The 27,247-nt window shown below is 35.1% G+C and overlaps 1 protein-coding gene across 1 annotated transcript in view; it reads right to left on the bottom strand.

Annotated features, from left to right (window-relative positions):
• The window catches only part of ash1l (ash1 (absent, small, or homeotic)-like), a 125,521-nt gene that overhangs the window by 65,219 nt on the left and 33,055 nt on the right, over window positions 1-27,247 (bottom strand). The window lies entirely within an intron of this gene.

Below are 27,247 nucleotides of genomic sequence, written 5' to 3' on the forward strand. Positions count from 1 at the left end.
AATATAGTATTTCTGCTAAATTTAGTATTTCTGATTAATTATAGTCTTTCTACTAAATCATAGTACAGTATTTCTGCTTTTTATGGGATTTGTGCTAAAACAAAGTATTTCTACTAAATGTAGTATTTATGCTTAATCATACCATTTCTGCTTTTTATAGGATTTGTGCTTAATATAGTATTTCTGCTAAATTATAGTATTTCTGCCAAATTATAATATTTGTGCTAAAACATAGTCTTAACTTAAAATTACAATATTCATAGTTCATCACAGTGTCTCTGGTAAATCACAATATTTCTGCTCTGTTGTACTATTTTTCTAAATCATAGTGTTTCTGTAATGTTTAAGTATTTTTGGCTAAATATATTCTTTCTGTTATCTTATACTATTTCTCCTAAATTCTTGTATTTTTGAGAAGTTATCATGTTTCTGGTAAGTTACAATATTTCTGCTAAATTCTGCTATGCTATTGTATCTCTGCCAAGTATTATGTTTCCTCTAAGATATTGCAGTTCTGCTAAGTTATTCCATTTTAGCAAACTTCTTTTGCTTCTGCAAAGTTTTTACAATTTCTGCAACTTTTCAGCTTTTTCAGCTACTTTTTGCATACAGCTTCAGCTTTAAGCATCCACACTGCATTTTCGCAGGAAATGCAAATTTTTCTAGTTATTATTATTATTCTAGTTGCTTCCGTACACTTTTTGGCACTTAACTACTTCCACAATTTTCAGCCGATTTTCACCGTTCAAATTTTAAACTATTCTGCTATTTCTACTAATTTACGCTACGATTTTTGCTATTTTTAACTATTATACTTTTTAAAATATTAAGCTTTTTTCCTTTAATTTGTCCCATTGAAATGAATGGGAAACTTCTGCAATTCTGCTAAAATTTGCTTGTTTTTGAAACTTAACTACTTCCTCATATTTTCACCTAGAACAACCATTCAAACTTTAAAATGTTCATAAATTATTGGGCTATTCAGGTATGATTCAGCTTTTTTAAATCTTTTACTGTTTTACTTTTATGCCTCTTAAAGTTTTGAGTTGCAAAATTGTGATTTTTCACAAAATACATGCGTTGTTATGGTTGCTATGCTCTTGGCTTCCAGTGTGTCACTGAAGGTTTTGCAGTCTTCTCTTCATGTCCGAACAACTGTTTGCTACTTGCTCAATTTTCACTCAACTTCCACAAATTATACATCAAAACGTAGGTATTTTTGCTGGCTTTCAGGAAATGTCACTATCATTGTTGTGGGATTTATAGAATTTTGGCAAATCTCCTCAGACCAACACAATGTCAGAAAACTCTCCATATAAAGTCAATGGAGAGCTTGTTCAAAATCACCGCTGGATTTCTGTAATGAGAGGCATATTCGAATCGTCATATCTCCTTAACGAAGCAAAGTTAAGACATGAGGCTTGTCCCCGAATATCTTCAGACACCCCTGACGCTCACAATTCAAGAATTTCTTTCTCACCTATTACCGTTCTGAAATGAGTTGGACTTGTTTGAGGGTAGGAAATTTGTCCTTCGCTCAGATTTCTTCAGATTTCAAACTGTGGAAATGAACCACTTTTTTCTCTCGTCATAACTTTTTGTTGGATTTCCACAGAGACCTGAAAATTTCTATGACTGTTCACCAAAGCCTGCTGTCTCTTACGGTGAAAGAATGATATCGATACTCCAAATAGATTTAGAGTTAGAAAGCGTTGTTTGAGGGCAAGTCAAGGCAGTTTTTGCTTCGCTCTGCTCAGTTATGGTGCATTAGAAGTCTAATATCTTTAATAATTCATATTTTAATGATAAATTGTTAACACTGGAAGATTCCCCCATCTCTTCTGAACAAAACGGTGTAAGAATGACCGCTCTAGCCCCTACGGTTAGGAAATTATGGTCATTTGTTTGAGGGGAGTCCTCACTATGAGAAATAGGCTGCAATAATCCTGTGCCTCTCTGTCCTGCGTGTGTAAAAAGATGCACCTGTTTTGGCGGGAAAAAGTACACAGGCTCTCTGATTGGTGGATTCAAATTCAGCAGCTCCCAGGCTGACCTAGAAACTTAGTCCTCTCTCCCTGTGTGTGTGTGTGTGTGTGTGTGTGTGTGTGTGTGTGTGTGTGTGTGTGTGTGTGTGTGTGTGTTTAGTGGGAGAGAGAGGACCCTGCCCTTATTTGGCAGCATGTCATTGTAGGATTTAAATTGAACATAGTTAGACTGGTTGACTGGATTAGAGCCTGTGTTTGTGTGTCCCTCTGTGCATTTGTGTTTCAATAAGTTATTACTATTCTGCTAAATCATAGTATTTCTGGTACTTTTCGGTAGTTGTGCTAAATACAGTATTTCTGCTAAATCATACTATTTCTGCTTTTCAAAGGATTTATGCCTAATATAGTATTTCTGCTAAATTATAGTATTTCTGCTTTTTATAGGATTTGTGCCTAACATAGTATTTCTGCTAAATTATAGTATTTCTGCTTTTTATAGGATTTGTGCCTAACATAGTATTTCTGCTAAATTATAGTATTTCTGCTTTTTATACTATTTGTTCTAAATTATAGTATTTCTGCTTTTTATAGGATTTGTGCTTAATATAGTATTTCTGCTAAATTATAGGTTTTCTTCTTTTTATAATATTTGTGCTAAAACATAGTATTTCTACTAAATGTAGTATTTATGCTTAATCATACTATTTCTGCTTTTTATAGGATTTGTGCTTAATATAGTATTTCTGCTAAATTATAGTATTTCTGCTTTTTATAGGATTTGTGCTAAAACATAGTATTTCTACTAAATGTAGTATTTATGCTTAATCATAGTATTTCTATATATTTCTGCCTGGTCCCCAGGCAGCCAATCCTCTGTGAGGACTTAGACATTCAAATTTTCAAATCAGGTCCTGCACGGTTTCCCAGCCAATCATATATGTGTCCTGAGGCATTCAAATTTGCATATTGGGGACTTCATGGCTTCTAAGCCAGCCAATCATATCTGAGGGCTGAGGAATTCAAATCCACAAATCAGGGCCTGCACAGCTTCCCAGCCAGCCAATCATGTATGTGGGCTCCAGGTATTCAAATTTGCATATTGGGGAATTCGTGGCTTCTAAGTCAACAAGTCATCCGTGTCATATATCTCTAAAAATTCATATTTTAATGATAAATTGTCAACACTTGAAGATTCCCCCATCTCTTCTGAACAAAACGGTGTAAGAATGACCGTTCTAGCTCCTACGGTTAGGAAATTATGGTCATTTGTTTGAGGGGAGTCGTGATTATGAGAAATAGACTGCAATGATCCTGTGTCTCTCTGTGCTGCGTGTGTAAAAAGGATGCACCTGTTTTGGAGGGAAAGAGTGCACAGGCTCTCTGATTGGTGGATTCAAATTCAGCAGCTCCCAGGCTGACCTAGAAACTCACTTTTCTCTCCTTGTGTGTGTGTGTGTGTGTGTGTGTGTGTGTGTGTGACAGAGAGAGAGAGAGAGAGAGAGAGAGAGAAAGGCTTTTAATGGGATGATCTCATTCTAAGATTCAAATTCAATATATTTAGACTGGTTGACTGAATTGGATCTTGTGTGTGTGTCTCTCTGTGCATGTGTGTTTTCTTATGTGTACATATTTGTGATTGTGTGGCTGTTATAGATTTTTTTGCTGATTTTTTTCATTTAACAAGTATAGTTGAGGGACCTTCAGCATGTTCAGCATTTTTTCAGCTGTCCATTTTTGCTTTTCCAATTTTTCTGTTTAAGTTATTACTATTGTGCTAAATCATACTATTTCTGCTATTTTATAAGATTTGTGCCAAATACCGTATTTCTGCCAAATATAGTATTTCTGATTAATTATAGTTTTTTTCTACCAAATCATAGTACAGTATTTCTGCTTTTTATAGGGTTTGTGCTTAATATAGTATTTCTGCTAAATTATAGTATTTCTGCTTTTTATAGTATTTGTGCTAAATTATAGTATTTCTGCTACTTTTTGGTACTTGTGCTAAATACAGTATTTCTGCTAAATCATACTATTTCTACTATATTATATTTTTTTTTCTAAATATAGCATTTCTGCTATATAATTGTATTTCTGCTATGTTATAATATTTGTGCTAAACCAGAGTATTTGTGCTGAAACATAGTATTTCTGCCAAATGATAGTATTTCTGTCAAATTATAGTATTTGTGCTAAAACATAGTCTTAATTTAAAATTACAATATTCATAGTTCATCACAGTGTCTCTGGTAAATCACAGTATTTCTGCTCTGTTGTACTATTTTTCTAAATCATAGTGTTTCTGTAATGTTTAAGTATTTTTGGCTAAATATATTCTTTCTGTTATCTTATACTATTTCTCCTAAATTCTTGTATTTTTGAGAAGTTATCATGTTTCTGGTAAGTTACAATATTTCTGCAAAGTTCTGCTATGCTATTGTATTTCTGCCAAGTATTATGTTTCCTCTAAGGTATTGCAGTTCTGCTAAGTTATTCCATTTTAGCAAAGTTCTTTTGCTTCTGCAAAGTTTTTACAATTTCTGCAACTTTTCAGCTTTTTCAGCTACTTTTTGCATACAGCTTCAGCTTTAAGCATCCACACTGCATTTTCGCAGGAAATGCAAATTTTTCTAGTTGTGTGGATGCTTAAGCATCCACACTATTGAGTTCCTGTTTCTCTTTATTCTTTATTGTGTGGATGCTTTAAGCATCCACACTATTGAGTTCCTGTTTCTCTTTATTCTTTATTATTATTATTCTAGTTGCCACTTTTTGTGCTTTCTTTGGCACTTAACTACTTCCACAATTTTTATGCTATTTTCACCGTTCAAATTTTATACTATTCTGCTATTTCTGCTAAACATCGCTATGATTTTTGCTATTTTTTGCTATTATACTTTTTAAAATATTAAGCTTTTTTCCTTTAATTTGTCCCATTGAAATGAATGGGAAACTTCCAAAATTCTGCTAAATTTTGCTTGTTTTTGAAACTTAACTACTTCCTCATACGTTCACCTAGAACAACCATTCAAACTTTAAAATGTTCACAAATTATTGGGCTATTCAGGTATGATTCATCTTTTTCAAATCTTTTACCGTTTTACTTTTATGCCTCTTAAAGTTTTGAGTTGCACAATTGTGATTTTTCACAAAATACATGCGTTGTTATGGTTGCTATGCTCTTGGCTTCCAGTGTGTCACTGAAGGTTTTGCAATTTTCACTTCATGTCCGAACAACTTCTTGCTACTTGCTCAATTTTCACTCAACTTCCACAAATTATACATCAAAACGTAGGTATTTTTGCTGGCTTTCAGAAAATGTCACTATCATTGTTGTGGGATTTATAGAATTTTGGCAAATCTCCTCAGACCAACACAAGGTCTCAAAACTCTCCATATAAAGTCAATGGAGAGCTTGTTCAAAATCATCGCTGGCTTTCTGTAATTAGAGGCATATTCGAATCGTCATATCTCCTTAACGAAGCAAAGTTAAGACATGAGGCTTGTCCCCGAATATCTTCAGACACCCCTGACGCTCACAATTCAAGAATTTCTTTCTCACCTATTACCGTTCTGAAATGAGTTGGACTTGTTTGAGGGTAGGAAATTTGTCCTTCGCTCAGATTTCTTCAGATTTCAAACCCTGGAAATGAACCACTTTTTTCTCTCGTCATAACTTTTTGTTGGATTTCCACAGAGACCTGAAAATTTCCATGACTGTTCACCAAAGCCTGCTGTCTCTTACGGTGAAAGAATGATATCTATACTCCAAATAGATTTCGAGTTACAAAGCGTTGTTTGAGGGCAAGTCAAGGCAGTTTTTGCTTCGCTCTACTCAGTTATGGTGCATTAGAAGTCAAATATCTTTAATAATTCATATTTTAATGATATATTGTTAACACTGGAAGATTCCCCCATCTCTTCTGAACAAAACGGTGTAAGAATGACCGTTCTAGTCCCTACGGTTAGGAAATTATGGTCATTTGTTTGAGGGGAGTCGTCACTATGAGAAATAGACTGCAATAATCCTGTGCCTCTCCTTGCTGCGTGTGTAAAAAGATGCACCTGTTTTGGCGGGAAAGCGTAAACAGCCACTCTGATTGGTGGATTTAAATTCGGCAGCTCTCTCCCTGTGTGTGTGTGTGTGTGTGTGTGTTTGTGTTTAGTGGGAGAGAGAGGACCCTGCCCTTATTTGGCAGCATGTCATTGTAGGATTTAAATTGAATATAGTTAGACTGGTTGACTGGATTAGAGCCTGTGTTTGTGTGTCCCTCTGTGCATTTGTGTTTCAATATGCCTCCATATTTGTAATTTTGTAAGTTATTACTATTCTGCTAAATCATACTATTTCTGCTTTTCATAAGATTTGTGCCTAATATAGTATTTCTGCTAAATTATAGTATTTATTCTTTTTATAGGATTTGTGCCTAACATAGTATTTCAGCTAAATTATAGTATTTCTGCTTTTTATACTATTTGTGCCTAATATAGTATTTCTGCTTTTTATAAGATTTGTGCCTAATATAGTATTTCTGCTTTTTATAGGATTTGTGCTTTATATAGTGTTTCTGCTAAATTATAGTATTTCTGCTTTTTATAGTATTTGTGCTAAAACATAGTATTTCTACTAAATGTAGTATTTATGCTTAATCATAGTATTTCTATATATATATCTGCCAGGTCCCCAGGCAGCCAATCCTCTGTGAGGACTGAGAAATTCAAATTTTCAAATCAGGGCCTGCACGGCTTCCCAGCCAATCATATATGTGTCCTGAGGCATTGAAATTTGCATATTGGGGCCTTCATGGCTTCTAAGCCAGCCAATCATATCTGAGGGCTGAGGAATTCAAATCCACAAATCAGGGCCTGCACGGCTTCCCAGCCAGCCAATCATATATGTGGTCTCAGGCATTCATATTTGCATATTGGGGAATTCGTGGCTTCTAAGTCAACAAGTCATCCATGTCATATATCTCTAAAAATTCACATTTTAATGATAAATTGTTAACACTGGAAGATTCCCCCATCTCTTCTGAACAAAACGGTGTAAGAATGACCGCTCTAGCCCCTACGGTTAGGAAATTATGGTCATTTGTTTGAGGGGAGTCCTCACTATGAGAAATAGACTGCAATAATCCTGTGCCTCTCCTTGCTGCGTGTGTAAAAAGATGCACCTGTTTTGGCGGGAAAGCGTAAACAGCCACTCTGATTGGTGGATTTAAATTCGGCAGTTCTCTCCCTCTGTGTCTGTCTGTGTGTGTGTGTGTGTGTGTGTGTTTAGTGGGAGAGAGAGGACCCTGCCCTTATTTGGCAGCATGTCATTGTAGGATTTAAATTGAATATAGTTAGACTGGTTGACTGGATTAGAGCCTGTGTTTGTGTGTCCCTCTGTGCATTTGTGTTTCAATATGCCTCCATATTTGTAATTTTGTAAGTTATTACTATTCTGCTAAATCATACTATTTCTGCTTTTCATAGGATTTGTGCCTAATATAGTATTTCTGCTTTTTATAGGATTTGTGCCTAATATAGTATTTCTGCTTTTTATAGGATTTGTGCCTAATATAGTATTTCTGCTTTTTATAGGATTTGTGCTTAATATAGTATTTCTGCTAAATTATAGTATTTCTGCTTTTTATAGGATTTGTGCTAAAACATAGTATTTCTACTAAATGTAGTATTTATGCTTAATCATAGTATTTCTATATATTTCTGCCAGGTCCCCAGGCAGCCAATCCTCTGTGAGGACTGAGACATTCAAATTTTCAAATCAGGGCCTGCACGGTTTCCCAGCCAATCATATATGTGGTCTGAGGAATACAAATTTGCATATTGGGGCCTTCATGGCTTCTAAGCCAGCCAATCATATCTGAGGGCTGAGGAATTCAAATCCACAAATCAGGGCCTGCACAGCTTCCCAGCCAGCCAATCATGTATGTGGGCTCCAGGCATTCAAATTTGCATATTGGGGAATTCATGGCTTCTAAGTCAACAAGTCATCCATGTCATATATCTCTAAAAATTCATATTTTAATGATAAATTGTCAACACTTGAAGATTCCCCCATCTCTTCTGAACAAAACGGTGTAAGAATGACCGTTCTAGCCCCTACGGTTAGGAAATTATGGTCATTTGTTTGAGGGGAGTCGTCACTATGAGAAATAGACTGCAAAAATCCTGTGTCTCTCTCTGTGCTGCGTGTGTAAACAGAGGCACCTGTTTTGGCGGGAAAAAGTGCACAGGCTCTCTGATTGGTGGATTTAAATTCAGCAGCTCCCAGGCTGACCTAGAAACTTACTTCTCTCTCCCTGTGTGTGTGTGTGTGTGTGTGTGTGTGTGTGTGTGTGTGTGTGTGTGTGTGTGTGTGTGTGTGACAGAAAGAGGGAGAGAGAGAGAAAGGCTTTCAATGGGATGACCTCATTCTAAGCTTCAAATTCAATATATTTAGACTGGTTGACTGAATTGGATCTTGTGTGTGTGTCTCTCTGTGCATGTGTGTTTCCTTATGTGTACATATTTCTGATTGTGTGGCTGTTATATATTTTTCTTGCAGATTTTTTTCATTTAACAAGTATATTTGAGGGACCCTCAGCATGTTCAGCATTTTTTCAGCTGTCCATTTTGCTTTTCCGATTTTTCTGTTTAACTTATTACTATTGTGCTAAATCATACTATTTCTGCTTTTAATAGGATTTGTGCTTAATATAGTATTTCTGCTTTTTATAGGATTTGTGCTTAATATACTCATTCTGCTTTTTATAGGATTTGTGCTTACTATAGTATTTCTGCTAAATGTAGTATTTATGCTTAATCATACTATTTCTATATATTTCTGCCAGGCAGCCAATCCTCTGTGAGGACTCAGACACATATCACATATCAGGGCCTGCACGGCCTCCCAGCCAGCCAATCATATCTGAGGTTTTCCGTTTCCTCTCTCGTCATATCTCAGCGACGGATGTACATAGAGCAATGAAAATCGCAGTCAAAGTACACCAAAGTCCGCTGATTCACCCAGTACAAGAATTATGCTTCTAGTCCACCTAGTTTTTGAGTTACACAACGTTTTGTAACTCCAAAAAACGGCGTTTTTCGCCTCTCACCGCGATCTAATTCTGACTGCTCATCACCCTGTTTTTCAAAGCGGCTGCTCTCTTTCCCAGTGGTGCAGTTGGCAATGACACGGGTCTGCAAGCCAAAGATCGTGGGTTCGATTCCACCTTGGTCAACATGTTTTTTTCCTACAAATTAATACACTGTCACAGACCAGTAATTCATATTCATCATTTATTACAATTCTGCAAACTTTTATGATTTTACCAGCTTTTCTAATATGGACCTCCCATTCTTGTTAACACTACATGGCACAAATACTCTTCCCTTTAGGCTATTTCTCCCATTTTAAAGTATTACTCCTCCATAATTGTAATTCTGTTAAATCAAAGTACTTTTACTAAATCTTAGTACTTCTGCTCAATCATAGTATTTCTGCTAAATCATAGTATTTCTGCTACTTTTTGGTACTTGTGCTAAATACAGTATTTCTGCTATATTATATTTTTCTTTCTAAATATAGCATTTCTGCTATATAATTGTATTTCTGCTATGTTATAATATTTGTGCTAAACCAGAGTATTTGTGCTGAAACAGTATTTCTGCCAAATGATAGTATTTCTGTCAAATTATAGTATTTGTGCTAAAACATAGTATTAATTTAAAATTACAATATTCATAGTTCATCACAGTGTCTCCTGTAAATCACAGTATTTCTGCTATGTTGTATTATTTTTCTAAATCATAGTGTTTCTGTAATGTTTAAGTATTTTTGGCTAAATATATTCTTTCTGTTATCTTATACTATTTCTCCTAAATTCTTGTATTTTTGAGAAGTTATCATGTTTCTGGTAAGTTACAATATTTCTGCTAAGTTCTGCTATGCTATTGTATTTCTGCCAAGTATTATGTTTCCTCTAAGATATTGCAGTTCTGCTAAATTATTACATTTTAGCAATGTTCCTTTGCTTCTGCAAAGTTTTTACAATTTCTGCAACTTTTCAGCTTTTTCAGCTACTTTTTGCATACAGCTTCAGCTTTAAGCATCCACACTGCATTTTCGCAGGAAATGCAAATTTTTCTAGTTCTACTTTATTATTCCAGTTGCTTCCGTACACTTTTTGGCACTTAACTACTTCCACAATTTTCAGCCGATTTTCACCGTTCAAATTTTAAACTATTCTGCTATTTCTGCTAATGATCGCTATGACTTTTGCTATTTTTTGCTATTATACTTTTTAAAATATTCCACTTTTTTCCTTTAATTTGTCCCATTGAAATGAATGGGAAACTTCCAAAATTCTGCTAAATTTTGCTTGTTTTTGAAACTTAACTACTTCCTCATACTTTCGCCTAGAACAACCATTCAAACTTTAAAATGTTCACAAATTATTGGGCTATTCATGTATGATTCAGCTTTTTCAAATCTTTTACTGTTTTACTTTTATGCCTCTTAAAGTTTTGAGTTGCAAAATTGTGATTTTTCACAAAATACATGCGTTGTTATGGTTGCTATGCTCTTGGCTTCCAGTGTGCCACTGAAGGTTTTGCAATTTTCACTTCATGTCCGAACAACTTCTTGCTACTTGCTCAATTTTCACTCAACTTCCACAAATTATACATCAAAACGTAGGTATTTTTGCTGGCTTTCAGAAAATGTCACTATCATTGTTGTGGGATTTATAGAATTTTTGCAAATCTCCTCAGACCAACACAAGGTCTCAAAACTCTCCATATAAAGTCAATGGAGAGCTTGTTCAAAATCATCGCTGGATTTCTGTAATGAGAGGCATATTCGAATCGTCATATCTCCTTAACGAAGCGACTTTAAGACATGAGGCTTGTCCCCGAATATCTTCAGACACCCCTGACGCTCACAATTCAAGAATTTCTTTCTCACCTATTACCGTTCTGAAATGAGTTGGACTTGTTTGAGGGTAGGAAATTCGTCCTTCGCTCAGATTTCTTCAGATTTAAAACTCTGGAAATGAACCACTTTTTTCTCTCATCATAACTTTTTTTTGGATTTCCACAGAGACCTGAAAATTTCCATGACTGTTCACCAAAGCCTGCTGTCTCTTACGGTGAAAGAATGATATCGATACTCCAAATAGATTTCGAGTTACAAAGCGTTGTTTGAGGGCAAGTCAAGGCAGTTTTTGCTTCGCTCTACTCAGTTATGGTGCATTAGAAGTCAAATATCTTTAATAATTCATATTTTAATGATAAATTGTAAAGACTGGAAGATTCCCCCATCTCTTCTGAACAAAACGGTGTAAGAATGACCGCTCTAGCCCCTACGGTTTGGGAATTATGGTCATTTGTTTGAGGGGAGTCCTCACTATGAGAAATAGGCTGCAATAATCCTGTGCCTCTCTGTGCTGCGTGTGTAAAAAGAGGCACATGTTTTGGCGGGAAAAAGTACACAGGCTCTCTGATTGGTGGATTCAAATTCAGCAGCTCCCAGGCTGACCTAGAAACTTACATCTCTCTCCCTGTGCATTTTTTTGCTGATTTTTTTCATTTAACAAGTATATTTGAGGGACCCTCAGCATGTTCAGCATTTTTTCAGCTGTCCATTTTGCTTTTCCAATTTTTCTGTTTAACTGATTACTATTGTGCTAAATCATACTATTTCTGCTATTTTATAAGATTTGTGCCTAATATAGTATTTCTGCTAAATTACAGTATTTCTGCTTTTTATACTATTTGTGCTAAAACATAGTATTTCTACTAAATGTAGTATTTATGCTTAATCATACTATTTCTGCTTTTTATGGGATTTGTGCCTAATATAGTATTTCTGCTTTTTATAGGATTTTGGCTCAAACATAGTATTTCTACTAAATGTAGTGTTTATGCTTAATCATCCTATTTCTGCTTTTTATAGGATTTGTGCTTAATATAGTATTTCTGCTAAATTATAGTATTTCTGCTTTTTATAGTATTTGTGCTAAAACATAGTATTTCTACTAAATGTAGTATTTATGCTTAATCATAGTATTTCTATATATTTCTGCCAGGTCCCCAGGCAGCCAATCCTCTGTGAGGACTTAGACATTCAAATTTTCAAATCAGGGCCTGCACGGTTTCCCAGCCAATCATATATGTGTCCTGAGGCATTCAAATTTGCATATTGGGGCCTTCATGGCTTCTAAGCCAGCCAATCATATCTGAGGGCTGAGGAATTCAAATCCACAAATCAGGGCCTGCACGGCTTCCCAGGCAGCCAATCATATATGTGGCCTCAGGCATTCAAATTTGCATATTGGGGAATTTGTGGCTTCTAAGTCAACAAGTCATCCATGTCGTATATCTCTAAAAATTCACATTTTAATGATAAATTGTTAACACTGGAAGATTCCCCCATCTCTTCTGAACAAAACAGTGTAAGAATGACCGCTCTAGCCCCTACGGTTAGGAAATTATGGTCATTTGTTTGAGGGGAGTCCTCACTATGAGAAATAGGCTGCAATAATCCTGTGCCTCTCTGTGCTGCTGCGTGTGTAAAAAGATGCACCTGTTTTGGCGGGAAAACGTAAACAGCCACTCTGATTGGTGGATTTAAATTCGGCAGCTCTTTCCCTCTGTGTGTGTGTGTGTGTGTGTGTGTGTGTGTGTGTGTGTGTGTGTGTGTGTGTGTGTGTGTGTGTGTGTGTGTGTGTGTGTTTAGTGGGAGAGAGAGGACCCTGCCCTTATTTGGCAGCATGTCATTGTAGGATTTAAATTGAATATAGTTAGACTGGTTGACTGGATTAGAGCCTGTGTTTGTGTGTCCCTCTGTGCATTTGTGTTTCAATAAGTTATTACTATTCTGCTAAATCATAGTATTTCTGGTACTTTTCGGTACTTGTGCTAAATACAGTATTTCTGCTAAATCATACTATTTCTGCTTTTCATAGGATTTATGCCTAATATAGTATTTCTGCTAAATTATAGTATTTCTGCTTTTTATAGGATTTGTGCCTAACATAGTATTTCTGCTAAATTATAGTATTTCTGCTTTTTATAGGATTTGTGCTTAACATAGTATTTCTGCTAAATTATAGTATTTCTGCTTTTTATACTATTTGTTCTAAATTATAGTATTTCTGCTTTTTATAGGATTTGTGCTTAATATAGTATTTCTACTAAATTATAGTTTTTCTTCTTTTTATAATATTTGTGCTAAAACATAGTATTTCTACTAAATGTAGTATTTATGCTTAATAATAGTATTTCTATATATTTCTGCCAGGTCCCCAGGCAGCCAATCCTCTGTGAGGACTGAGACATTCAAATTTTCAAATCAGGGCCTGCACAGTTTCCCAGCCAATCAAATAAGTGTCCTGAGGCATTCAAATTTGCATATTGGGGCCTTCGTGGCTTCTAAGCCAGCCAATCATATCTGAGGGCTGAGGAATTCAAATCCACAAATCAGGGCCTGCACGGCTTCCCAGCCAGCCAATCACATATGTGGTCTCAGGCATTCAAATTTGCATATTGGGGAATTCGTGGCTTCTAAGTCAACAAGTCATCCATGTCATATATCTCTAAAAATTCATATTTTAATATTAAATTGTCAACACTTGAAGATTCCCCCATCTCTTCTGAACAAAACGGTGTAAGAATGACCGTTCTAGCCCCTACGGTTAGGAAATTACGGTCATTTGTTTGAGGGGAGTCGTCACTATGAGAAATAGACTGCAAAAATCCTGTGTCTCTCTGTGCTGCTGCGTGTGTAAACAGATGCACCTGTTTTGGTGGGGAAAAGTGCACAGCCTCTCTGATTGGTGGATTCAAATTCACCAGCTCCCAGGCTGACCTAGAAACTTACTTCTCTCTCCCTGTGTGTGTGTGTGTGTGTGTGTGTGTGTGTGTGTGACAGAGAGAGAGAGAGAGAGAGAGAGAAAGGCTTTTAATGGGATGATCTCATTCTAAGATTTAAATTCAATATATTTAGACTGGTTGACTGAATTGGATCTTGTGTGTGGGTCTCTCTGTGCATGTGTGTTTCCTCATGTGTACATATTTGTGATTGTGTGGCTGTAATAAATTTTTTTGCAGATTTTTGTCATTTAACAAGTATATTTGAGGGACCCTCAGCATGTTCAGCATTTTTTCAGCTGTCCATTTTGCTTTTCCAATTTTTCTGTTTAACTTATTACTATTGTGCTAAATCATACTATTTCTGCTATTTTATAAGATTTGTGCTTAATATACTATTTCTGCTTTTATAGGATTTGTGCTTAATATAGTATTTCTGCTAAATGTAGTATTTATGCTTAATCATACTATTTCTGCTTTTTATAGTATTTGTGCTTAATATAGTATTTCTGCTAAATTTAGTATTTCTGATTAATTATAGTTTTTCTACTAAATCATAGTACAGTATTTCTGCTTTTTATGGGATTTGTGCTAAAACAAAGTATTTCTACTAAATGTAGTATTTGTGCTTAATCATACCATTTCTGCTTTTTATAGGATTTGTGCTTAATATAGTATTTCTGCTAAATTATAGTATTTCTGCCAAATTATAATATTTGTGCTAAAACATAGTCTCAATTTAAAATTACAATATTCATAGTTCATCACAGTGTCTCTGGTAAATCACAATATTTCTGCTCTGTTGTACTATTTTTCTAAATCATAGTGTTTCTGTAATGTTTAAGTATTTTTGGCTAAATATAATCTTTCTGTTATCTTATACTATTTCTCCTAAATTCTTGTATTTTTGAGAAGTTATCATGTTTCTGGTAAGTTACAATATTTCTGCTAAATTCTGCTATGCTATTGTATTTCTGCCAAGTATTATGTTTCCTCTAAGATATTGCAGTTCTGCTAAGTTATTCCATTTTAGCAAACTTCTTTTGCTTCTGCAAAGTTTTTACAATTTCTGCAACTTTTCAGCTTTTTCAGCTACTTTTTGCATACAGCTTCAGCTTTAAGCATCCACACTGCATTTTCGCAGGAAATGCAAATTTTTCTAGTTATTATTATTATTCTAGTTGCTTCCGTACACTTTTTGGCACTTAACTACTTCCACAATTTTCAGCCGATTTTCACCGTTCAAATTTTAAACTATTCTGCTATTTCTGCTAATTTACGCTATGATTTTTGCTATTTTTAACTATTATACTTTTTAAAATATTAAGCTTTTTTCCTTTAATTTGTCCCATTGAAATGAATGGGAAACTTCTGCAATTCTGCTAAAATTTGCTTGTTTTTGAAACTTAACTACTTCCTCATATTTTCACCTAGAACAACCATTCAAACTTTAAAATGTTCACAAATTATTGGGCTATTCAGGTATGATTCAGCTTTTTCAAATGTTTTACTGTTTTACTTTTATGCCTCTTAAAGTTTTGAGTTGCAAAATTGTGATTTTTCACAAAATACATGCGTTGTTATGGTTGCTATGCTCTTGGCTTCCAGTGTGCCACTGAAGCTTTTGCAATTTTCACTTCATGTCCGAACAACTTCTTGCTACTTGCTCAATTTTCACTCAACTTCCACAAATTATACATCAAAACGTAGGTATTTTTGCTGGCTTTCAGAAAATGTCACTATCATTGTTGTGGGATTTATAGAATTTTTGCAAATCTCCTCAGACCAACACAAGGTCTCAAAACTCTCCATATAAAGTCAATGGAGAGCTTGTTCAAAATCATCGCTGGATTTCTGTAATGAGAGGCATATTCGAATCGTCATATCTCCTTAACGAAGCGACTTTAAGACATGAGGCTTGTCCCCGAATATCTTCAGACACCCCTGACGCTCACAATTCAAGAATTTCTTTCTCACCTATTACCGTTCTGAAATGAGTTGGACTTGTTTGAGGGTAGGAAATTTGTCCTTCGCTCAGATTTCTTCAGATTTCAAACTGTGGAAATGAACCACTTTTTTCTCTCGTCATAACTTTTTGTTGGATTTCCACAGAGACCTGAAAATTTCCATGACTGTTCAGCAAAGCCTGCTGTCTCTTACGGTGAAAGAATGATATCGATACTCCAAATAGATTTCGAGTTACAAAGCGTTGTTTGAGGGCAAGTCAAGGCAGTTTTTGCTTCGCTCTACTCAGTTATGGTGCATTAGAAGTCAAATATCTTTAATAATTCATATTTTAATGATAAATTGTAAACACTGGAAGATTCCCCCATCTCTTCTGAACAAAACGGTGTAAGAATGACCGCTCTAGCCCCTACGGTTTGGGAATTATGGTCATTTGTTTGAGGGGAGTCCTCACTATGAGAAATAGGCTGCAATAATCCTGTGCCTCTCTGTGCTGCGTGTGTAAAAAGAGGCACATGTTTTGGCGGGAAAAAGTACACAGGCTCTCTGATTGGTGGATTCAAATTCAGCAGCTCCCAGGCTGACCTAGAAACTTACTTCTCTCTCCCTGTGCATTTTTTTGCTGATTTTTTCATTTAACAAGTATATTTGAGGGACCCTCAGCATGTTCAGCATTTTTTCAGCTGTCCATTTTGCTTTTCCAATTTTTCTGTTTAACTGATTACTATTGTGCTAAATCATACTATTTCTGCTATTTTATAAGATTTGTGCCTAATATAGTATTTCTGCTAAATTACAGTATTTCTGCTTTTTATACTATTTGTGCTAAAACATAGTATTTCTACTAAATGTAGTATTTATGCTTAATCATACTATTTCTGCTTTTTATGGGATTTGTGCCTAATATAGTATTTCTGCTTTTTATAGGATTTTTGCTCAAACATAGTATTTCTACTAAATGTAGTGTTTATGCTTAATCATGCTATTTCTGCTTTTTATAGGATTTTTGCTCAAACATAATATTTCTACTAAATGTAGAGTTTATGCTTAATCATCCTATTTCTGCTTTTTATAGGATTTGTGCTTAATATAGTATTTCTGCTAAATTATAGTATTTCTGCTTTTTATAGTATTTGTGCTAAAACATAGTATTTCTACTAAATGTAGTATTTATGCTTAATCATAGTATTTCTATATATTTCTATATATTTCTGCCAGGTCCCTAGGCAGCCAATCCTCTGTGAGGACCTAGACATTCAAATTTTCAAATCAGGGCCTGCACGGTTTCCCAGCCAATCATATATGTGTCCTGAGGCATTCAAATTTGCATATTGGGGCCTTCATGGCTTCTAAGCCAGCCAATCATATCTGAGGGCTGAGGAATTCAAATCCACAAATCAGGGCCTGCACAGCTTCCCAGCCAGCCAATCATGTATGTGGGCTCCAGGTATTCAAATTTGCATATTGGGGAATTCGTGGCTTCTAAGTCAACAAGTCATCCATGTCATATATCTCTAAAAATTCATATTTTAATGATAAATTGTCAACACTTGAAGATTCCCCCATCTCTTCTGAACAAAACGGTGTAAGAATGACCGCTCTAGCCCCTATGGTTAGGAAATTATGGTCATTTGTTTGAGGGGAATCCTCACTATGTGAAATAAACTGAAAGAAGCAGGTCTATGTCTCTGTGCTGCGTGTGTAAAAAGATGCACCTGTTTTGGCGGGAAAACGTAAACAGCCTCTCTGATTGGTGGATTCAAATTCAGCAGCTCCCAGGCTGACCTAGAAACTTAGTCCTCTCTCCCTGTGTGTGTGTGTGTGTGTGTGTGTGTGTGTGTGTGTGTGTGTGTGTGTGTGTGTGTGTGTGTGTGTTTAGTGGGAGAGAGAGGACCCTGCCCTTATTTGGCAGCATGTCATTGTAGGATTTAAATTGAACATAGTTAGACTGGTTGACTGGATTAGAGCCTGTGTTTGTGTGTCCCTCTGTGCATTTGTGTTTCAATAAGTTATTACTATTCTGCTAAATCATAGTATTTCTGGTACTTTTCGGTACTTGTGCTAAATACAGTATTTCTGCTAAATCATACTATTTCTGCTTTTCATAGGATTTATGCCTAATATAGTATTTCTGCTAAATTATAGTATTTCTGCTTTTTATAGGATTTGTGCCTAACATAGTATTTATGCTTAATAATAGTATTTCTATATATTTCTGCCAGGTCCCCAGGCAGCCAATCCTCTGTGAGGACTGAGACATTCAAATTTTCAAATCAGGGCCTGCACAGTTTCCCAGCCAATCAAATAAGTGTCCTGAGGCATTCAAATTTGCATATTGGGGCCTTCGTGGCTTCTAAGCCAGCCAATCATATCTGAGGGCTGAGGAATTCAAATCCACAAATCAGGGCCTGCACGGCTTCCCAGCCAGCCAATCACATATGTGGTCTCAGGCATTCAAATTTGCATATTGGGGAATTCGTGGCTTCTAAGTCAACAAGTCATCCATGTCATATATCTCTAAAAATTCATATTTTAATATTAAATTGTCAACACTTGAAGATTCCCCCATCTCTTCTGAACAAAACGGTGTAAGAATGACCGTTCTAGCCCCTACGGTTAGGAAATTACGGTCATTTGTTTGAGGGGAGTCGTCACTATGAGAAATAGACTGCAAAAATCCTGTGTCTCTCTGTGCTGCTGCGTGTGTAAACAGATGCACCTGTTTTGGTGGGGAAAAGTGCACAGCCTCTCTGATTGGTGGATTCAAATTCACCAGCTCCCAGGCTGACCTAGAAACTTACTTCTCTCTCCCTGTGTGTGTGTGTGTGTGTGTGTGTGTGTGTGTGTGTGTGTGTGTGTGTGTGTGTGTGTGTGTGTGTGTGTGACAGAGAGAGAGAGAGAGAGAGAAAGCCTTTTAATGGGATGATCCCATTGTAAGATTCAAATTCAATATATTTAGACTGGTTGACTGAATTGGATCTTGTGTGTGTGTCTCTCTGTGCATGTGTGTTTCCTCATGTGTACATATTTGTAATTGTGTGGCAGTCATAAATTTTTTTGCTGATTTTTGTCATTTAACAAGTATATTTGAGGGAACCTCAGCATGTTCAGCATTTTTTCAGCTGTCCATTTTGCTTTTCCAATTTTTCTGTTTAACTTATTACTATTGTGCTAAATCACACTATTTCTGCTATTTTATAAGATTTGTGCTTAATATACTATTTCTGCTTTTATAGGATTTGTGCTTAATATAGTATTTCTGCTTTTTATAAGATTTGTGCTTAATATAGTATTTCTGCTTTTTATAAGATTTGTGCTTAATATAGTATTTCTGCTAAATGTAGTATTTATGCTTAATCATATTATTTCTGCTTTTCATAGGATTTGTGCTTAATATAGTATTTCTGCTAAATTTAGTATTTCTGATTAATTATAGTTTTTCTACTAAATCATAGTACAGTATTTCTGCTTTTTATGGGATTTGTGCTAAAACAAAGTATTTCTACTAAATGTAGTATTTATGCTTAAACATACCATTTCTGCTTTTTATAGGATTTGTGCTTAATATAGTATTTCTGCTAAATTATAGTATTTCTGCCAAATTATAATATTTGTGCTAAAACATAGTCTTAATTTAAAATTACAATATTCATAGTTCATCACAGTGTCTCTGGTAAATCACAATATTTCTGCTCTGTTGTACTATTTTTCTAAATCATAGTGTTTCTGTAATGTTTAAGTATTTTTGGCTAAATATATTCTTTCTGTTATCTTATACTATTTCTCCTAAATTCTTGTATTTTTGAGAAGTTATCATGTTTCTGGTAAGTTACAATATTTCTGCTAAATTCTGCTATGCTATTGTATCTCTGCCAAGTATTATGTTTCCTCTAAGATATTGCAGTTCTGCTAAGTTATTCCATTTTAGCAAAGTTCTTTTGCTTCTGCAAAGTTTTTACAATTTCTGCAACTTTTCAGCTTTTTCAGCTACTTTTTGCATACAGCTTCAGCTTTAAGCATCCACACTGCATTTTCGCAGGAAATGCAAATTTTTCTAGTTCTACTTTATTATTCCAGTTGCTTCCGTACACTTTTTGGCACTTAACTACTTCCACAATTTTCAGCCGATTTTCACCGTTCAAATTTTAAACTATTCTGCTATTTCTGCTAATGATCGCTATGACTTTTGCTATTTTTTGCTATTATACTTTTTAAAATATTGCACTTTTTTCCTTTAATTTGTCCCATTGAAATGAATGGGAAACTTCCAAAATTCTGCTAAATTTTGCTTGTTTTTGAAACTTAACTACTTCCTCATACTTTCACCTAGAACAACCATTCAAACTTTAAAATGTTCACAAATTATTGGGCTATTCATGTATGATTCAGCTTTTTCAAATCTTTTACCATTTTGCTTTTATGCCTCTTAAAGTTTTGAGTTGCACAATTGTGATTTTTCACAAAATACATGCGTTGTTATGGTTGCTATGCTCTTGGCTTCCAGTGTGTCACTGAAGGTTTTGCAATTTTCACTTCATGTCCGAACAACTTCTTGCTACTTGCTCAATTTTCACTCAACTTCCACAAATTATACATCAAAACGTAGGTATTTTTGCTGGCTTTCAGAAAATGTCACTATCATTGTTGTGGGATTTATAGAATTTTGGCAAATCTCCTCAGACCAACACAAGGTCAGAAAACTCTCCATACAAAGTCAATGGAGAGTTTGTTCAAAATCATCGCTGGATTTCCGTAATGAGAGGCATATTCGAATCGTCATATCTCCTTAACGAAGCGACTTTAAGACATGAGGCTTGTCCCGGTATATCTTCAGACACTCCTGACGCTCACAATTCAAGAATTTCTTTCTCACCTATTACCGTTCTGAAATGAGTTGGACTTGTTTGAGGGTAGGAAATTCGTCCTTCGCTCAGATTTCTTCAGATTTCAAACTCTGGAAATGAACCACTTTTTTCTCTCGTCATAACTTTTTGTTGGATTTCCACAGAGACCTGAAAATTTCCATGATTGTTCACCAAAGCCTACTGTCTCTTACGGTGTAAGAATGATATCGATACTCCAAATAGATTTAGAGTTACAAAGCGTTGTTTGAGGGCAAGTCAAGGCAGTTTTTGCTTCGCTCTACTCAGTTATGGTGCATTACAAGTCAAATATCTTTAATAATTCATATTTTAATGATAAATTGTTAACACTGGAAGATTCCCCCATCTCTTCTGAACAAAACGGTGTAAGAATGACCGCTCTAGCCCCTACGGTTAGGAAATTATGGTCATTTGTTTGAGGGGAGTCCTCACTATGAGAAATAGGCTGCAATAATCCTGTGCCTCTCTGTGCTGCGTGTGTAAAAAGATGCACCTGTTTTGGCGGGAAAATGTAAACAGCCACTCTGATTGGTGGATTTAAATTCGGCAGCTCTCTCCCTCTGTGTCTGTCTGTGTGTGTGTGTGTGTGTGTGTGTGTGTGTGTGTGTGTGTGTGTGTGTTTAGTGGGAGAGAGAGGACCCTGCCCTTATTTGGCAGCATGTCATTGTAGGATTTAAATTGAATATAGTTAGACTGGTTGACTGGATTAGAGCCTGTGTTTGTGTGTCCCTCTGTGCATTTGTGTTTCAATATGCCTCCATATTTGTAATTTTGTAAGTTATTACTATTCTGCTAAATCATAGTATTTCTGGTACTTTTCGGTACTTGTGCTAAATACAGTATTTCTGCTAAATCATACTATTTCTGCTTTTCATAAGATTTGTGCCTAATATAGTATTTCTGCTAAAATATAGTATTTATTCTTTTTATAGGATTTGTGCCTAATATAGTATTTCTGCTTTTTATAGGATTTGTACCTAATATAGTATTTCTGCTTTTTATAGGATTTGTGCTTAATATAGTATTTCTGCTAAATTATACTATTTATGCTTTTTATAGTATTTGTGCTAAAACATAGTATTTCTACTAAATGTAGTATTTATGCTTAATCATAGTATTTCTATATATATATCTGCCAGGTCCCCAGGCAGCCAATCCTCTGTGAGGACTTAGACATTCAAATTTTCAAATCAGGGCCTGCACGGCTTCCCAGCCAATCATATATGTGTCCTGAGGCATTCAAATTTGCATATTGGGGCCTTCATGGCTTCTAAGCCAGCCAATCATATCAGAGCTGAGGAATTCAAATCCACAAATCAGGGCCTGCACAGCTTCCCAGCCAGCCAATCATATATGTGGTCTCAGCCATTCAAATTTGCATATTGGGGAATTCGTGGCTTCTAAGTCAACAAGTCATCCATGTCATATATCTCTAAAAATTCATATTTTAATGATAAATTGTCAACACTTGAAGATTCCCCCATCTCTTCTGAACAAAACGGTGTAAGAATGACCCTTCTAGCCCCTACAGTTAGGAAATTATGGTCATTTGTTTGAGGGGAGTCGTCACTATGAGAAATAGACTGCAATAATCCTGTGCCTCTCTGTGCTGCGTGTGTAAAAAGGATGCACCTGTTTTGGCGGGAAAACGTAAACAGCCAGTCTGATTGGTGGATTTAAATTCGGCAGCTCTCTCCCTCTGTGTCTGTCTGTGTGTGTGTGTGTGTGTGTGTGTGTGTGTGTGTGTGTGTGTGTGTGTGTGTGTGTGTTTAGTGGGAGAGAGAGGACCCTGCCCTTATTTGGCAGCATGTCATTGTAGGATTTAAATTGAATATAGTTAGACTGGTTGACTGAATTGGATCTTGTGTGTGTGTCTCTCTGTGCATGTGTGTTTCCTCATGTGTACATATTTGTAATTGTGTGGCTGTCATAAATTTTTTTTCAGATTTTTGTCATTTAACAAGTATATTTGAGGGACCCTCAGCATGTTCAGCATTTTTTCAGCTGTCCATTTTGCTTTTCCAATTTTTCTGTTTAACTTATTACTATTGTGCTAAATCATACTATTTCTGCTATTTTATAAGATTTGTGCTTAATATACTATTTCTGCTTTTATAGGATTTGTGCTTAATATAGTATTTCTGCTTTTTATAAGATTTGTGCTTAATATAGTATTTCTGCTAAATGTAGTATTTATGCTTAATCATATTATTTCTGCTTTTCATAGGATTTGTGCTTAATATAGTATTTCTGCTAAATTTAGTATTTCTGATTAATTATAGTTTTTCTACTAAATCATAGTACAGTATTTCTGCTTTTTATGGGATTTGTGCTAAAACAAAGTATTTCTACTAAATGTAGTATTTATGCTTAATCATACCATTTCTGCTTTTTATAGGATTTGTGCTTAATATAGTATTTCTGCTAAATTATAGTATTTCTGCCAAATTATAATATTTGTGCTAAAACATAGTCTTAATTTAAAATTACAATATTCATAGTTCATCACAGTGTCTCTGGTAAATCACAATATTTCTGCTCTGTTGTACTATTTTTCTAAATCATAGTGTTTCTGTAATGTTTAAGTATTTTTGGCTAAATATATTCTTTCTGTTATCTTATACTATTTCTCCTAAATTCTTGTATTTTTGAGAAGTTATCATGTTTCTTGTAAGTTACAATATTTCTGCTAAATTCTGCTATGCTATTGTATCTCTGCCAAGTATTATGTTTCCTCTAAGATATTGCAGTTCTGCTAAGTTATTCCATTTTAGCAAACTTCTTTTGCTTCTGCAAAGTTTTTACAATTTCTGCAACTTTTCAGCTTTTTCAGCTACTTTTTGCATACAGCTTCAGCTTTAAAGCATCCACACTGCATTTTCGCAGGAAATGCAAATTTTTCTAGTTTATTTTAAGAACTTTTATTTAATCATGTGCTCCATTTTTCAGGGGAAAAAATAATCCTGTATTTACTAATTTGCTTTTTTCAAAAAAGGTTTGCCATAATGAAAATAAGCTGACATGAGAAAGTAGTATATAAAGTACAGTTTTGGTCAGACGTTCACATACGCTAATCATGGGCATGAATGTCATGTTAACTTTGGACCTTTTAATAATTTCTTTGAACTTTTCTTTTTCCAGGGTGAAATCATTGTACACCACACATCTTTAATAGCTTTTCAAAAACAAGCACCAGCTCCACAAGTTTGAATTCATTTTGGATTTTCTCTAATCAACACAGGGTCAAAATATATACATACACTCCCTTAAATCTTTTCATAAGTGGTGCTGAAGGGTCTACAATGTCTTTTAAATTTGAATACAACCAAGGCGTATTAACTTCTCATTAGTGATCATGAATAATTACAACTGATCGTTTCTCTTTGCCAGCATAAAAAGGACTCGTTTGACAGCACTCATTAGATTGACTAATGCTCAGAACAATGCGAATAGGTCTATGGAACTCAGTGAAGATCTAAGAAAGAGAACTGATGATTTTCACAAGGTGGGAAGATCTCTTGGGGCCATTTCTATACAGCTGCAGATTCCAACACAGTTTTATTTAAGTAAAAATGTGATGTGTCACCACTTTGCCAAGAATGTTCAGGAATAACCCACAAACCACCTAGGTTCAAGTCTGCCGTGAACTGGAAAATGCTGGAACACCAGTGTCACTGTACACATGGAAGCCACTTTCACATTGCAATCCATTGAGAGGATGCCAACGAAGAAACAAGCCCCTACTCTAAAAGCTGGGTCTGTGGCAGTAAATCAACCAAATTAAATGAACTGTACCACATATCCCAAGAAAAGTGGTTAAATATCCAGCCAGAATTATTCCAGAAGCTTGTAGATGGCTTAAAAAACAGTATCTGGAGTATAAACTTGCTAAGAGACATTTAACCACATATTAGGTGGAGGTGCATTTTAGTGAACCGGTTCACTAAAATGCACCTAAAATGCACCTACAAGAATTTACCTACTCTATGTGGACAAGAGAAAATCCTAAATAAGTTCTATCTTGTGCAACTTGTTTTGTTAAAGTCATTAAAGATGTATGTTGTACAATCATTCCACCCTGGAAAAATAATAGTTCAAATAAATAATTGTTCGAAGCCCTAACTTGCCATGAGATTCAAGCGCATGATATACAAACCTCTGACCCCAACCGTAATTTGAATGAGTATATAAAACAGGTATTTTCAAATAACGTTACATTCGAAATAAAAGTTAAATTCTAAGTTGTACAAATGCTTAAAGTAACAACATATTTTTTCAGATAATGTGGCAAAAAATTAAATTACAGCTACGGTTAAGTAGCAGTCCAAGTAAAAAGGCGCTGCCATTCTTCGATTAAAAAAAAAAAAAAAAAACAGGCTAACCTGCGCTTTTCCAGGCCTCGTCTTCAGCGCTGGTTTTATCTTTCGGGTCTTTCTTTCTAGACATGGTTGCGCCTGAAACCACAATTACAGTCACACAGCTAAAAGCGTTAAAGACGATATCGTTTCAGAGAGTTTAATAACGCCGTTGTGAACCAGTTAGGGCGTTTTGGGCGTTACTATGGATACTCAAGTTGTATCGCGAGATTTAAGTTCTTGGTTCTTCAACCTTTAGCTCTCAGTGTACTGGAAAAGTATAATTCATAAATATTTGAGTGAAAATATTATAGTATGTATGGCCCTAAAGTCGATAAGAGCGATAACGAAAACGTTGTTTAACTCGCCTATTGTCAACTACTGTACTATCGCGAGAGCTGAGAGAAGGACTCGTTTACTTCTTGACAAGTCTGTCGTACTTGATATATGAATTTGTGAGTTTTTGAGGTCCAGAAAACATACTTAAATTACATAAATAACCTCTCTCACATCTGTAATTTTTTTCTCTTTAAAGTGGATCAGGAGTGCTGAGAGAGCCTTATATTAACCCACCACAAGGAATACTTTTTCTTAAATACCGGTATATAGGTAAATCTTCACCATGTCCTAGCACTATAGTTTTACATATTTGGTTAAATTTCCATAAATTTTCAAGCGCCTTACAGGATTATATCTACATTTTTACTCACTGACCTCACCGTATTCACTATTTTCTATTTAATTTAGCTACTTTTGGATAATTTCGAGCTTATTAGGCCTTTTGGTTTTATTCAAGCCATTTTGGTAGGGTTTGTATTTAATGTTTTGGCTGAACAATAGTATCTATATTGGGTATTTATAATTCTTTTTGTAAACGTGTGTTTGTGAAGTATATGAGGGGTTTTCAAAGGAGACCACCATGAAGTATATTCACAATAATGTAGTGCTTTTATTAAAAAAACAAACAAAAAAAACAAAAACAAATATAAAACAAAAAGTAAAAACCAACAGCATTTTTCATGACTTAAGAATCATAATTACAAACTTTAAACGAGTGGAAGAAGTTTTTTTTCTTTTTTTTTTGACAAACTGTACACATCACAAAATGTCCGCCAGTCTGCCATTTACAATGCTTGCATCTTATTTTGTGATTGTCTAAAAATAACTAAACAAATCGCACAAAAAACACACAAATACAAGTACAAGCATCATACAATGACTGCTATCACAAAACGGAACCATTTTCCTATTTGAAAGAAAAAAAACAAAGCAAAAAAACCCAAAATAACATAATATTGGGCCGACAGCTTTTTTTAAATTTATTTTTTAAAACTTTTTCTTTCTGTCACCGTTTAAAAATATCTTAACATTTTTATGTTGGTTTGTTTTTTTAGTGTTCAACACTTTGCAGCAAAAAACAAGGAGCGCAGTTCTCCTTCAAAAGTAATATTAACAATGTTCAGCGGCAAAGAGGTCGCTGGCAAGTCACTGTCATGTCCCAATGCCTTCTGTGTCCGTTTGACATTCTTCTCGCTCATGCAGTACATAGGTGAATTTCATTTATAGGCAACGAAACTTCAGTTTACTTTTTTTAATGTCATCAGGACAGTTGGTGGTGAGATTTCTTGGACATTAAAAAGAAAAAACAATACAAAAACAAAAATCTTTTTCCTCCGAGCTTAAGTGTCTTCAGTATAGTCATACAAACGGAAGAAATTATAATATTATTATTATAATAATCATAATACATTTAGGGCTGAGTCCTGTACAGTACAATAATAAACAAAATCCATTTTCAAGATATTGCTTTTGGAGACACTCCTCAATGTAAAGTGTGTATATTTACATAACTTGGCACTGTACAACTTCCTGATCCCTCTCCTCTCTCTGTCAGTGTCTCATTCTCGTCACATCTCTGTCAGTTTAACGCACCGGGACATTGCAGGCTGTCCCTTTTAAACAGAGGCATTTGGGGGAAGAAAACAAAAAAGGAATCTCATCAAATATCACAATTTCTTTCGAAAACATTCTCCATGGCAACCAGGAAACATAGTTTAAAGACAAAAAAAAAAAAAAAAAAAAAAAACCCTCCCCAGTTCCCAATATACAGTATACACCTCCCCCCAGTCTCACAGAATATAAGAAAATATGACCATCACGATACATTTCATGTTAAGTATTGTTTTTTCCATAGTTTTCT

This window comes from Rhamphochromis sp. 'chilingali' (genome assembly GCF_963969265.1).
Source record: "Rhamphochromis sp. 'chilingali' genome assembly, chromosome: 17".
NCBI classification, from domain to species: Eukaryota; Metazoa; Chordata; class Actinopteri; order Cichliformes; family Cichlidae; genus Rhamphochromis; species Rhamphochromis sp. 'chilingali'.